The 14,303-nt window shown below is 43.3% G+C and overlaps 1 protein-coding gene across 1 annotated transcript in view; it reads left to right on the forward strand.

Moving 5' to 3' along the window:
* The first annotated feature begins 10,070 nt into the window (after positions 1 to 10,070).
* The window catches only part of POGZ (pogo transposable element derived with ZNF domain), a 62,880-nt gene continuing 58,647 nt past the window's right edge, over positions 10,071 to 14,303 (forward strand). The window contains exon 1 of the mRNA XM_066362507.1: positions 10,071 to 10,274. The gene's annotated coding sequence lies outside the window, so the exon portion shown is untranslated. The remainder of the gene's footprint in view (positions 10,275 to 14,303) is intronic.

Raw genomic sequence — 14,303 nt, forward strand, 5'->3', positions numbered from 1 at the left:
GGCACATATGAGAAAGCAATCAATGAACAACTAAGGTGTTGCAACGAAAAACTGATAATTGATGCTTCTCATCTCTCTCCATTCCTGTCTGTCTGTCCCTATCTATCCCTCTCTCTGATTCTCTCTCTATCTCTATTAAAAAAAAAAAAAAAAGAACCACAGAAATAAGGAACAATATAAGGAAACTATGTACCTACCACTCAGTGTAAAAAATAAAACCTTACCAATACAGTTACAACTTCCAGGATATCAATCCACAAATGTCCCTTTTATTAGCCTGACTATGAAATTGCTAATATTAGATTTTTTTTTTTACCTACTAACCCTCCCCAGCAATTTTATATCATTGAACCTAATATTTTAGTATTTTTATCAGTACCTTGCTCTTTCTGTTACCTAGAGGCAGGTTAAGGTTGGTTGAGGCCCCAGGCACAGAAGAAAATATTGGGCCCCTTAAAAAAAAAAAAAGAGACGGGAAAAAAATACATGGTAACCATATTTTTAAATAAATAAAAAATATTATGTACTATTAATGTTAAAATTGCACATATGAAACCAAACTTGGTGTCATTAGAAAAATGTATAAAGTTGGGGTTTTGTGGGGCCCTTCAGAAGTTGTGTGCCCAGGGCGCCCGCCGTTAAATCTGCCTCTGCTGTTACCCACTCTGGAGTGCCTCCCTTCCTCGCCCGCACTTAGCCACAGCCTACCCATGCTTTCAAGACAAGCTCTGAACCCCACTCCTTTCAAGAAGTTTTCACTGAAGACTTGCACCTGCATAGAGCTTTCCTTTGTCTTTCCAGAAAGTACTGTCTGTCTCACTGTTATTATCATTTTATATGTCAGTTTTTTTAAAATATAAGCTGGGTTTTTTTTAACTCTTTTAAAAAAAAAGATTTTATTTATTCATTTTTAGAGAGGAGAGAAAGAGAGAAGGGGGAGAGAAGGGAGAAGGGGGGAAAGGGGGAGGAGCAGGAAGCATCAACTCTCATATGTGCCTTGACCAGGGAAGCCCAGTGTTTCGAACATGCGACCTCAGCATTCCAGATCAACACTTCACCCACTGTGCCACCACAGGTCAGGCTTATATGTCATTTTAATTTAAGTCTGGACCACTTAAATTAGCACTTGGCAATATTACATTACCTGTTATTTTGTTAATTAACAAGTAGAAAATAATAGGCTCTTACTAAATATTTGTCTGGCTAAAGACAATAAACTACTTATTTCTTGGAATTTATTGCTTTTAGCAATTTTATAAAAGGTGCTTGAACCCAAGACCCAAACTATTTAGAAGAGTTATGCTAAGTGAGAAATCTGGGAAAGAATCAGAATAGGGAACCTGACATCATGAGTATAGTCAAATTTTATGTCTCATAAAATCCATTATCATAGAAGGTATCTTAAGAATTAGTAAGAAAAGCCACCATTAATGACGTAACTAAGATAAGCCAGGTACCGTCCTAGGCTTTTATGTATTATAACCCTGAAATGTAGTTAGTTATTATCCAGCTCTATCCAGGTTAACTACATTGACTTTACATTAACTACTAACCATTCTTAGCCATAAAAGTGTAATAATTTCTTTCTTTTTTCAAATCCAATCTTTATAGCAAACTTTATTATAGTCAGCGTAGTTAGGCTATGCTGAATTAGCAAATTAATCCTGGAACTTTTCATTGGTTTAGCATAACAAAGGTTTGTTGTTGTTGGTCTGGTAAAGTCCATTGTATTTGGGCAATGCACTAACTTGTTCAGTTCTCTTCCCTGGGGTGACTCGGTGATCTAGGCTGTTTCCATCTTGTGGTTCTATCATCTCCCTAAATGGGAAGCTAGAGCTGAAAGGAACCCATCACTATCACTTGTGTTTCCATTTCCCAGGACTCAGCCTTGAGGCCCTATGTAATGTAGCTGCAGGGTCCCCGGGAAAGGTAGAGACCCATGAATAGTCAATGAGCCATAGGCAGTGGCTCAGGTAAAGTAGGGCCAGGCATCCCATGAGGGTCTATATCTTCAGGACTGGAGAATTAAAGATAGCCTCCTCAATTTCAATGGTATCAATTCAACTAGCCGAAATAGCTAGACATTTGATCATCTTTCTGGTCTTAGAGGTTCCTGAACTTTCCCAGATGTTGAAGAACATCTTAAGCAAAAATAAAGAAAGGCATAAATTAATAATTATAATAATAATAGTTAGTACTTCAGTAGTAATAATAATAAGCCAGTTGTTAAAGTGAGAGGAATCTCTAGTGTTTGGGGCATATATGTTCATATGATTATCGTGAGATATATCATTTCTCTGGCAAGACAGGGAGTGAAGCATCTTGCCCAATGAGCCCAGAGCCTGAGGCTCTTTCTCTCAGGTTCATGCACAGGCACACAATGGGTTTCAAGCCTGAGTGTGCTGGCAAAATTTTGTATATATGGCCTGACCAGGCAGTGGTGCAGTGGATAGAGCATCGGCCTGGGACACAGAGGACCCAAGTTCAAAACCCTGAGGTCGCTGGCTTGAGCATGGGCTCACCAGTTTGAGCATGGGGTCACTGGCTTGAGCGTGGGATCATAGACATGACCCCATGGTCACTGACTTGAGCAAGGGGTCACTCACTCTGCTGTAGCACCCACAGTCAAGGCAGATGTGAGAAAGTAATCAATGAACAACTAAGGTGCTGCTACAAAGAATTGATGTGTCTCATCTTTCTCCCTTCTTGTCTGTCCCTCTCTCTGTCTCTGTCCCCCAAAATAAATTTTCTTTTTGTATATATGTACAAATGTGCATTTTTTTAGGGGAGAAAAATCCATAGCTTTCATAGAAAGATGCAAGAGGTTCACAATGCAGGAAAGTTTAAGAGCCATTTTTCTACGATAGGACTGAGATCTGTGAATAGGAGGAGCAGAGATCAGAGGCTGCCAGGAGGCAGGGTCCATTGGAAAGGGAAACTCATAATTACACCTGACTCGCGGTGCTTATACACTAATGCTTCTACATGCAAGCCTAGAAATGTGAGTTATTTACTGGATGGATGAAGGTTAAATCATTTGCCTGTAAAATGATTTTAAATTGGTTAATCTTGGCACTTTCACATTTTCAGATTTTATTACCTTTCTGTTTCAGGCAATAGTAAAGGCATTAAAAATGAATCCTGACTGTCACAGGAGATGGCCTCCTTGCTACTTCTCATGCCTACTGTACACATTCAACAATAAGAGTCCCCAAATGATCTTATCACTTATCTACACCAGAAACCTTTTTTTTTTTTAATTTTCGAAGAGAAAGAGGGGGAGAAAGAGAGGAAGGGAGAGAGAGAAGCATCAACTCGTTCCACTTAGTTGTTCCATTCTGTTGTGCACTCATTGGTTGCTTCTCACATGTGCCCTGACTGGGGATCAAACCCGTGACCTTGACGTGCCTGAATGACTATTTACTGAGCAACCCAGCCAGGGCCTATACAGAAAGCTTTTAAACTTAATTCTGGAGAATATTTCAGTCTCCCCCACCACCACTCTCTCTTTCTCTACATAATACACTATATATATAATTTTTTTTATTTTGCTTAATCCCTTCACCTTCTTTTGTGCAGCCCCCCCACACCAAATCCCCTTCCCCTCTGACAGCTTTGAGTCCATTCCATGTAACCATGCCTCTGTTTCTATTTTGTTCATCAGTTCATTTTGTTCATTAGATTCCACATATAAGTGAGATCATACGGTATTTGTCTTTCTCTGCCTGGCTTATATCACTTAGCGTAATAATCTTCAAATTCATCCATGCTGTCACAAAGGTAAAATGTCCTCCTTTCCTGTGGCCAAGTAGTGTTCCATTGTGCAAATATACTGCAGCATTTTTATACACTTGTCCACTGATGGACACTTGGACTGTCTCCAGATCTTGGCTATTGTAAATAATGCTTCAATGATTATAGGAGTCATGTATTCTTTTAAATCGAGTTCTCCATTTTTTAACAGTGGTCAAATAAAGAGCTTCACTTGCCCTGTGTTTCATGACAATTTCCCTGCCAAGTGAGGCATTTCAGTGTCTTCCTTGGTCACGTCCTCAACTCATACCTGTTGACTTCTTTTGACTTCCAGGTTCAGTGCAATTTCTTTTAATCCTGAACTGGGAGATGCTCAGATGGTGAAGATTTCTCCACTGTTTTTCTAGCTCTTAGGTATTCCCAAATGAGTAGCTGCCTTTGAGCTCCTGGTTTTGACTACCCCAAGGGTATGTTGTAGGGAGTAGGATGCTCATTTTTAAAGAAATCTGGCATTGTCTCCCACGAAGCTGCTTTCTGCCTGGACTGACCTCACAATCCTTGCCGTTCTCCACCCCAACACCCACCTGTCAGTCTTACACTGAACCCGAGCAGTCAGTGATCGATGGGGTCTGTATATTAGCAAAATGACAGTAGAGGGGCCCCCATGGCTCTCTACTTTTGAAGACATGTTGAAATCATTTGTCTCTCTGAGTAGACACTCTCCAAGCTACAGGTGGTTCCAATTTTCAACTCGTGGCAGAAACCCTAAGCCAAGGAAGCAAATAAGTGTTTCCATAAAATGTAGAAAAAGGAACACTCTCCTGCTACCTAACTGTGAAATGTCCAACTTGGTACTTCCATTAACTTTTGATCTTCTTTCTAAGGAACCCATAAGGAGAGGATTCAAGTTTTCTAAGTTGGTTACTGAAGATGGGTAGAATTTTTTAGCAACAGCATTGGGTCTAATTTCTTTACTATACCAGACTGGATTGGCTTTTAGACCCCTCCCCAATATGTTACAGAGGCACATGTGAATTGATTTTTAAGGATTCCATCCAGGTTATTTATTTTACCCTTTTAATTTCCCATCATTATCAGGATGGCTTAAATCAGGGGTAGTCTGGCCCTGGCCGGTTGGCTCAGCGGTAGAGCGTTGGCCTGGCGTGCAGGAGTCCCGGGTTTGATTCCCGGCCAGGGCACACAGGAGAAGCGCCCATCTGCTTCTCCACCCCTCCCCCTCTCCTTCCTCTCTGTCTCTCTCTTCCCCTCCCGCAGCCAAGGCTCCATTGGAGCAAAGATTGCCTGGGCGCTGAGGATGGCTCTGTGGCCTCTGCCTCAGGCACTAGAATGGCTCTGGATGCAACAGAGTGACGCCCCAGATGGGCAGAGCATTGCCCCCTGGTGGGCATGCCGGGTGGATCCCAGTCGGGTGCATGCGGGAGTCTGTCTGACTACCTCCCGTTTCCAGCTTCGGAAAAATGAAAAAAAAAAAAAAAATCAGGGGCAGTCAACCTTTTTATACCTACCGCCCACTTTTATATCTCTGTTAGTAGTAAAATTTCTAACCAACTGCTGGTTTCACAGTAATGGTGATTTATAAAGTAGGGAAGTAACTTTATTTTATAAAATTTATAAAGCAGAGTTACAGCAAGTTAAAGCATATAATAATATTACTTACCAAGTACTTTATGTCAGATTTTCGCCAAGTTTGGCAGAATAAATCTTTATAAAACAACTTACTATAGTTAAATCTATCTTTTTATTTATATTTTGGTTGCTCCGCTACCACCCACCATGAAAGCTGGAATGCCCACTAGTGGGTGGTAGGGACCAGGTTGACTACCACTGGCTTAAACAGTAAAGAGACCACAGCTTCACTCCAGTAACTTCTGTGTTAGCCCAAGACAGCAAAATGTTCCAACATTATGTCCAAATTAAAAGGTTCTTCCCTCTTGGTTCTGGCCAGTTTGCTCAGTGGCCTGGCGTGTTGGATGTCCCAGGTTTGATTCCTGGTCAGGGCACACAGGAGAAGCAACCATTTGCTTCTCCATTTCTCCCCCTCCCCTTTTCTCTCTTTCTCTCTCTCTCCATCTCTCTCCCTCCCACAGCCATGGCTTGATTGGTTTGAGCTCATTGGCCCTGGGAACTGAGGATGGCTTCATGGAGCCTCTGCCTCAGGCGTTAAAAATAGCTCGGTTGTAAGCATGGCCCTAGGTGGGCAGAGCATTAGCCCCTGACGGGAGTTGGAAGGTGGGTCCTGGTCAGGGCGCATGTGGGAGTCTATCTCCCCTTTCTCACTTGGAAAAGAAGAAAAAATAGAAAATAATAATAATAATAAAGGGCTTTCCCTTATCAGCATGGAGAATATGTTTCTGGAAATGGGAGCCTTAATTGTATAGTCCTTTTTGTGAAGCTGCTCTAGTTTTGCAAGGTGGTAGATTTTTCTTCAAATCCTCTGAATTTATAGAATATCTCTACCACTGATTTCTTCTGCTACTAACCATTAAAACTGTTGATCAACCCTCCCATACTGTAGCATAGTTAGGACACCCTTTGTAATATCAAAGAACTTACTCCATTCCCTGATTATCTGTTGATTTTTACTCTTGTTTCCTGAACTCTTTCCTCATAGGTGCCTACAGTCCCTGCAAAACTCCTATTTTAACATTCAGCCTGATATTGTTTCTTTGGGGGCAGGCATAGCACCATTACACACATTTTGCTAGCCATTAGGGGTTAAAACTGTCTCAGGGAAAAAACTAAATTATAGAAAAATAGGTCACAGAAAACTACACAACACACTGCAGAACTCACCTAGCTGAAGTAGCAGCTCCCCAGCTCCCCACCTGGTCCAGGCCACCGTCATCTCTCACCTGGATTCTTGCATTCGCCTCCTAACTCGTACTTCCTGCACCTGTCCTTCCCCCTACCCGTTCTCTACAAGCAGCCAGTGTTCCTTTAAAAGTGTTAGCCAGCTCATGCCACTCCTCTGCTCAAAACCCTCCAACGCCTTCATTTTCACTGAGAGTAAAACTTGAACTTGGTTTCACTTTCTTCAGGTCTGTGCTTAATTGTTATCTTAATAATAGAGCCTCCTCCAACCATCCCACATAAAATAACTTTCCCATCCCCACCTCTGCACCACACTTCCAATTCCCCCATCTTTCTCTTTTTCCCCATCCCTACACCCAAACCACATATCACATATGTTTCTTTATATAAGTTGTGGCAGGTTGTATTTTCCACGATGGCCAAAACGAGATTTCCCATTCCACATACTTTTCTTATAATGTATCCACTACTCTCTTTGAGAGATGTTCCCCAACCCCAATCAGTCAAGGTGGGCCTGTAATTTTGGTGGAAGTGATGCTGGTGATCTCTGAGGTTAGGTCACAAAGAACCTTAAAACTTCTGCCTGGTTCTCTTGGAGCAGGCAATCTTGGTACTCAATCACTATGATATGAGGAAGCCCAGGCCAAATTGAGAGGTCAACAGCCGGCTATTCTGGCCAACAACCCCAGCTGCTGCCCAAGCCAAGAGTCATCATCAACTTTCAGACTTTTGAGGAAGCTTTCGAGATGATTTCAGCCCCAAACCCCACATGAAACTCTAAGAACTGTTTAGCTTAGCCTAATCACCTCCCAGAACCATGAGAGACAATAAAATTGTTCTCAGCCATTAAGTTTTGGAGCCATTTGTTACTTACAACAGATATTGGAACAGTTTGTTTATGTGTATATTGTTTTTGCGTCTCTCTACTAGTTTGTGTTTCTCAAGTTAGGGGTTTTGTTTGTTTTCTTTGTTTCTGTATTCCCAACATCTGGAACAGTGCTTGGCACATAGCGAGTACTCAATAAATATTTTTTGAATGAATGGATGCAGGATGCATTTTCAGTATGATATCCTAAGGGTTATTGGTCAAACAGTATGTGGTACAGTCTGTTGGTCTAGACCTCATTGGCAGAGAATGTAAGTTGGCACTTACAACATGGCAAAATATGACATGTTTCAAACTAATATTTCAGAGGCAAATAACATTATAATTACAATAATTATTGCAGGATAGCATAAAATATGATTAGAGCTTCATGAAGAATTTGTCTTTTGCTGATTGCTTCCATAATCTCACCATAGGATTTTCCAGATCTGGTCTGGAAAGAGTTCAGATATATTTTCAAAAGGATTAGTGAGTCTCTCAATTCAGATAATGAAGTTCTTCTAAGAATGAATACTTGAAATCACCCACGTTTTTGGTATGAAATGGGATGAAGTGGAATGAAAATGGGTGGTGGTGTGGGCTCCCATGTATATGAGTACACATTTTGGAATACACACTTCCACTGCCTGTTTTCATAGTCTGGCGGTATGAATGGAGTGTGCATACAATGAGAAGGAATAATGGTTCTGGATCTCCACAATCTTGTTCCAAGTACTGTTTGATTTAGCATTTGTAGTAGAGCAAATTTTTTTAAAAGAACTTTATTGTTTATTGTAAAACTTATTTTATTATTATTATTTTTTTGCATTTTTCCGAAGCCGGAAACGGGGAGGCAGTCAGACTCCCGCATGCACCCGACTGGGATCCACCCGGCATGCCCACCAGGGGGCGATGTTCTGCCCATCTGGGGCGTCGCTCTGCTGCATCCAGAGCCATTCTAGCGCCTGAGGCAGAGGCCACAGAGCCATCCTCAGTGCCCGGGCCATCTTTGCTCCAATGGAACCTTGGCTATGGGAGGGGAAGAGAGAGACAGAGAGGAAGGAGAGGGGGAGGGGTGGAGCAGATGGGTGCTTCTCCTGTGTGTCCTGGTCGGGAATTGAACCCGGGACTCCTGCATGCCAGGCCGACGCTCTACCACTGAGCCAACCGGCCAGGGCCTAATTTTTTTTTTTTTAAAGAAACACCACCAAAAGGAAATTAGCTCAGTCCAGCCCTTCCTCAGTCATCTGCTTCTCATCATCCTCCAAATACTATCCTCAAATATTTTGGAATCAGGGAGTGGTGGGGAGGCAGCAGCTAATCGGAGTCAGAGAGCACAATGATCTTTGGATTGCATTGTGTGGCTACATTGTAAGTACCAGACTGGAAGGGTTGTAAATGGGAGATTAGGTACAAATGGGCTGGAGATGGGCTACAGAGTGAGCTGGTCACCAGGCCATGGCTAGGAGAGTCTACTTTGTTGAGCAATCAGCATCTGGGGCCATGGAAGCCAAGGGGGAAGGTGGGTTGGGCAGGTGTATCTTCTTTACAGTCTTGTCATGTACTGCCCTTTGCCCTTCCACGTAGCCTGGAAATGGCTCTCTAGGTGACCCTTGCCGTGGATATCAGAAGCTTGCATGGTTCCGGAGCAAATATTTGTGTATTGCTTAAAGAGCAGCAACATCCTCAAATATCTCAGGAAAATACTAACATTTTATCATCTTGGGAGGTTATAAAGGACAAAAGTTCTTGACTTCCTGGAAGTTAGTTTTTGTTTGGAGAAAATACCAGGTGGATGGCCTTGAATGGTTTAATCATTTTTTCTGAGCCATTTCATCTCAGCCATGATTGAAGCCAAAAGCACAGATGTGGAGTCTATGGTTTCTTAGAATTGACTATCTTCGCCAAGTCTATTCACAATGATTTCAAAGCCGTTTTCATAAACGAATCACCCTGATAAGCTATCACCTGCGATTTTCACAATCCAGAAGGATTCAGGATAAAATAGCTTATAAAAGTTCTTCACTTAAGGCGTGCATAAGAGTACTTGGCTGAATGTCTCTTGAAGAAGAGTGTCATTTTGCTGTTTTTGTTCCAATGTTTGGGGCCACTGGGTCTATCTGGCCTGTGGCATGAGGATTCCCCCCTTCTTGAAGAAGTAGAACCCTGGAGAGGAAAGTGGGGACATCCTCAAAATTTCCCTTGCAAGTCCAGACAAGTGAACTGGGGCATATTTTCTTTGGAAATCTCATTTTTCTCACTCACTCAAATTTAGATATTGCTTCTGAAGCTAATTATTCTTTATTTTATTTAAAAAAAAAAAAATGTGTGTGTACGTATGTATGTATTTATTTATTTGCAGGCCCAGACAAACTTGACTAGAAAAGAAGCTCGGGCAGGGGTTAGGCTGAGCTCATGACGTGTCACACACCCCAACCAATTGAAAGGCCACGAAATGGGGAGGCGGAAGTGACGAGTCATATCCCTCCGCGGGGCGAGAGGGTCGGCGGGGGGAGTCGGTACCTCTCTCCCCCGCACCAGCTCCTGCACACGGAGCCGCATTCCTTGGCCCTCCCACCCCCCTCCCTCGGGGCCCCCCCGCCCCCCTCGGGAAAAAAAATCCACCCCAAATCACTCGAACCCGAGGGAGGTTTCGTTGCACCCTGAGGGAGACGAGCTTTCAACGGTTCCCTCTCCTCCGTCTCCCCCCAAACCCCCGTCCCCTCCCCTGCTCCCACCCCCTTCTCCCGGCACCGAGTGCAGGTCCCTTTAAGGCGACGGCGCCTTCCTCGGGTCAGACTACCGGCGGCGACGACCACGGGAGGTGAGTGAGCGAGCGAGCCTTTTCTCTCCCCACCCCCTTCTCCCGGGGGTTCCGTTATCTTTCCGCTCGGCGAGGCGTTTGGAGGCGAAACAATGAGAGGGGGATGGGGCGGGTACACGAGGGGCGGGGGCGGGGGCCCGGTGGCGCGCGCTCCCGCCCCTCGCGAGTGGCGGCGCGGCCCGTGGAGGCGGCTGGCGTGGGGGTGCGGCGCGCGAGCGCGTGTGTGCGGGCGTGCGAGCCGCCCGAGTTGCGCGGCGGCCCGGGAGGCCCCTGCCTGCTTGCCTGCCGGCGCCCCCGCCCCCCGGCGGCCGCCGCGGCGCGCGCGCGCGCGCGCACTCGCGCCCCACGGTTCCGCACACACCCGACGTCCACACGCACGCTGGGTGCGAGGCGTCTCGGAGGAGTGGGCGGGCGCGGGCGTGGGTGTCGGCTCGCTGGGGTGGGAGCGAGGGTGAGGGAGCGGGCGCGGCCCCGGTTGGCGGCGAGACGGCGTGGTGCGCCGGGAGGTGCGGGCGAGGGGGCGAGGCTGCGTTAGCGAGGCGGCGGGTGACGTCCCCGGGGATGGACGAGCGCTCGGCCTACCCCGCTCCCCTCACCCCGGGGAAGGCGTGGGGCGCTCTTTTTGAGCGCGAGGAGGAAAAGGAGTGATGGCATAGCTCTTCCTCTGTTATGTAATCTCCGCTTGGTCCAGTAGTACATCCCAAGCCTGAGTGCACTGCAGTAGACCAAGTCTCCTCCCTTGGCCCTAAATTTTCTTGGGGATGGTGCCGTGATTTGTAAAATGGGATGGGTCTGAAATACCGATTTTCTGGTGATTATATCCTGCCGCGGTGGGCGCCATGTTTATCCCAGGGACTATTTTCCCTGGATTCTTAGCACCTACTCTGAAAAGGAGTGATGTTGTTGGTCCACCTTTTTTCTCTTCCTGCGAGTTGTCCGGAATTTTCCTCACGTCAGACATGAGGTTGCTTCATACTGTTAGTAACACCGAACGTGTCTCTGCTCACTAGTTCTCGATATTTTTAGCTCAAAAAGGTTGAATTGAAAAGAATCTTATAAATCATCTACCGAATCTCATTTTTAAGATGGGAAATGAGACACAGTTGTACTATCTCTGAACAGCCTTCTTGTTGCAGACTGTAGTCCAGCTCTCTACACTGTTGTTGTTTAGATACCTTTCACTGCAGCTCAAACTTCACATATCAGCTATGTTGCGGGTGTATCTCAAACTGAAGGAACTAACCAAATGAGAAAGGACAGGGCAGGGACGGCAGCTCCTTCGTGAATGACATTGAATTCTGAGATATCCCCACCCCCGATGTTCTTGAGATTGGGGGTTGGACTCTAAATTTGATTTACTTAGGACAGTCTTGCTTAGCTTTGGGGTGCATAAAAAGTACCTTGGAGATTGCTAAAAGTGAAGTTTGGGGGGCCTCGTTCCACATCTGTTTCAGTGGGATGGCGAGGGAGGTGTCATCTCTACATTTTTAACCTTTGCCTTTCACTTGGGAGTGATTAAGGTAACTCACATTGAGAATTACTGGTCTAGGATGAAGGTTCTCAAAATAGGATCTTAAAACAATTAAAATTTCAATCTATGTTCTTTGTTTCCTGCTCCTTTTCTGTGTTGGTGTACGCACACTAAATGAACTAGTGGAATGACCACTTGGTGTGAACAGGGTTTTGTTAGTGTTCCCACTCCCACCTTAACCAGTGGTATAAGCTAGGAAAGTAGTTCTCAAAGTGTAATCCACTGAAACCTGGAGATCTCCTTAGACCCTTAAGAAGAACCGGGAGATTACACCTATTTTGAAAATAACACTAAGCTCCTATTTATCATCACTGACATGTGCACTCATGCTCCAAAAGCAAAGATGGGTAATACTACTGGTAGTGCCTTAGTACATAGCGAAGAAGTTGTGCATAACTACTTACTTGAGAATGTCTTTGACGAAGCAGTAAAAATGATTAATTTTATTCAATCTCAGTCCTTAAGTACGTTTTTAGTTTTTAAGTATCTGTGACCAAAAGGGAAGTATGTATGATATAAAGCACTTAAGCTGCCTACCAAGGTATGATGAGTGTCATAAGGAAAAGTATAAATATTTGTGAGATTGAGTTGTGGCACAGCATTGTTTGTTTCATGGAACAGCATTTTAACTTGAACTGTCAGACTACAGTTTTAACACTTGAGTGTTTTTCCTGAAGAAAGTGAGCTTGTTTGTTGAGGAAAACAATTGACATATTTCTTGCCAATGATAAAAATTTGAGAGTGAAATTAGAATTCTTAAAAAGTTGACATCTCAATTTTGACAGTTTCTTAGTATTTAAAAGACTTCTCTTATCAGTGTTAATGGTTATAGGTTTTAAAATACTGTATAATGAAATGTGTCAACATTTAGAAGATGGGCATAACTTATGTTTTCCAAAAGACCAATGCTTGATGTTTCAAAATCACCATGGGCAAAAATCCTTCCAAAATGCAAGCTATACCACCAACAGGTTTTAGTGTAGTAAAGTATAAAAAGTTCATTGATAGGGTTTCAGATTCTAAGATGCAATTATCCTTTGAGACACTACCATTTTTAAGTTTTAGTATTTTATCATTATACACAGCCATTTGTAAAGGTTTCTGGAATACTTTCTTTTTCTACCCTAAGGCCAGATCTTCATTATATAGTTAACCAAAACAGTATACAGCTACAGACAGTGCAGAAGCAGCTATGAGAATCCAGCTGCTTTTAAAAAGCTAGACATAAAAGACTTGCAAAAATGTAAAATAATGTTACTCTCCTTGCTCGTTTGGGGAGAAATAGTAATTATAATAGAAAATGTTATTTATGTTAACATGTAAAGAGTTTTTAAAAAAAATTGATAAATTTTTTGTGTGTGTTTTAATTTCTAATTAGGTAAATAGCAAAAGATAGAGTCTACATAAATAAAAGCTCTTTGGGGTCCTCCATAATTAACAGACTGTGAAGGGGTCCTGAGACCAATAAAAATATGAGCATCACTATGCCTGTCCAGTGCTTCTGCTTTTGAGGTCATCCAAATCTGCTTCATTTAGGAACATCAGGAGACTTTACACATTTTAGTTGGAGTTAATAATAGAAAAGGCAGTGACTTGGGGAAGAATTCTAGAGCAAAACAGTTTGACTCTTGGATGGAATATTTACTAACCAACCTTGAGCAAGTTACCTTATCTTTCTAAATCTTGGTTTTGATGTCATCTGTAAAATGTAGTACAGTACTTAGAATAAAAAATTGTGAGATTCATTGAGATAATGAATGTAAAGTTCATAATACAGTAATGTCTGGCTGTATCACAGTAAAATAAAATATATTTCCAGATAATGTTAGAGTCTTTATTCTCCATGTATGTCTTTTTGTTGAAGGTGAATAGCGTTGATTTAAATTACAAATCTAGCCTGACCAGTAGGTGGTGTAGTGGACTGGGCAGAGGACCCAGGTTCGAAACCTTGAAGTCTGCAGTTTGAGCGCGGGCTCATCTGGTTTGAGCAAGGCTCACCAGCTTGAGCCCAGGGTGGCTGGCTTGAGCAAGGGGTCACTTGGTCTACTGTTGTGTCACCCCCCCCCCCCCCCCCCCCCCCCCCCCCCCGGCACATATGAGAAAGCAATCAGTGAATAACTAAGGTGCTGCAGTGAAGAATTGATGCTTCTCTCTTCCTTCCTATCTGTCTGTCCCTATCTGTCCCTCTCTCTGTAACAAAACAAACAAAAACAAATTACAAATCCTAGAGCTGGTTTGTGCCTTTGTCATATAAATAGGATGAGACTTTGCTAGATTCTTTGGTATTTGGTTTGTGATACTGAGCCATAGCTACAAAAACAGTGTTTTGTTAACTCTGGGGAGGAGAGGAGGGAAATAGACAAATGTATTGCTAGTATTAATTAGCAGAGTTAAATACAGTTGAGGGACTAGAAATGGAATTAAGACCACATAAAACTGTCAGTGAAGAAAAGCTTTTTTTTTTTTTTAAGTTTTTCATTTTAGAGAGGAGAAAGAGA

Source organism: Saccopteryx leptura, chromosome 2, assembly GCF_036850995.1.
Source record: "Saccopteryx leptura isolate mSacLep1 chromosome 2, mSacLep1_pri_phased_curated, whole genome shotgun sequence".
Classification (NCBI taxonomy): domain Eukaryota; kingdom Metazoa; phylum Chordata; class Mammalia; order Chiroptera; family Emballonuridae; genus Saccopteryx; species Saccopteryx leptura.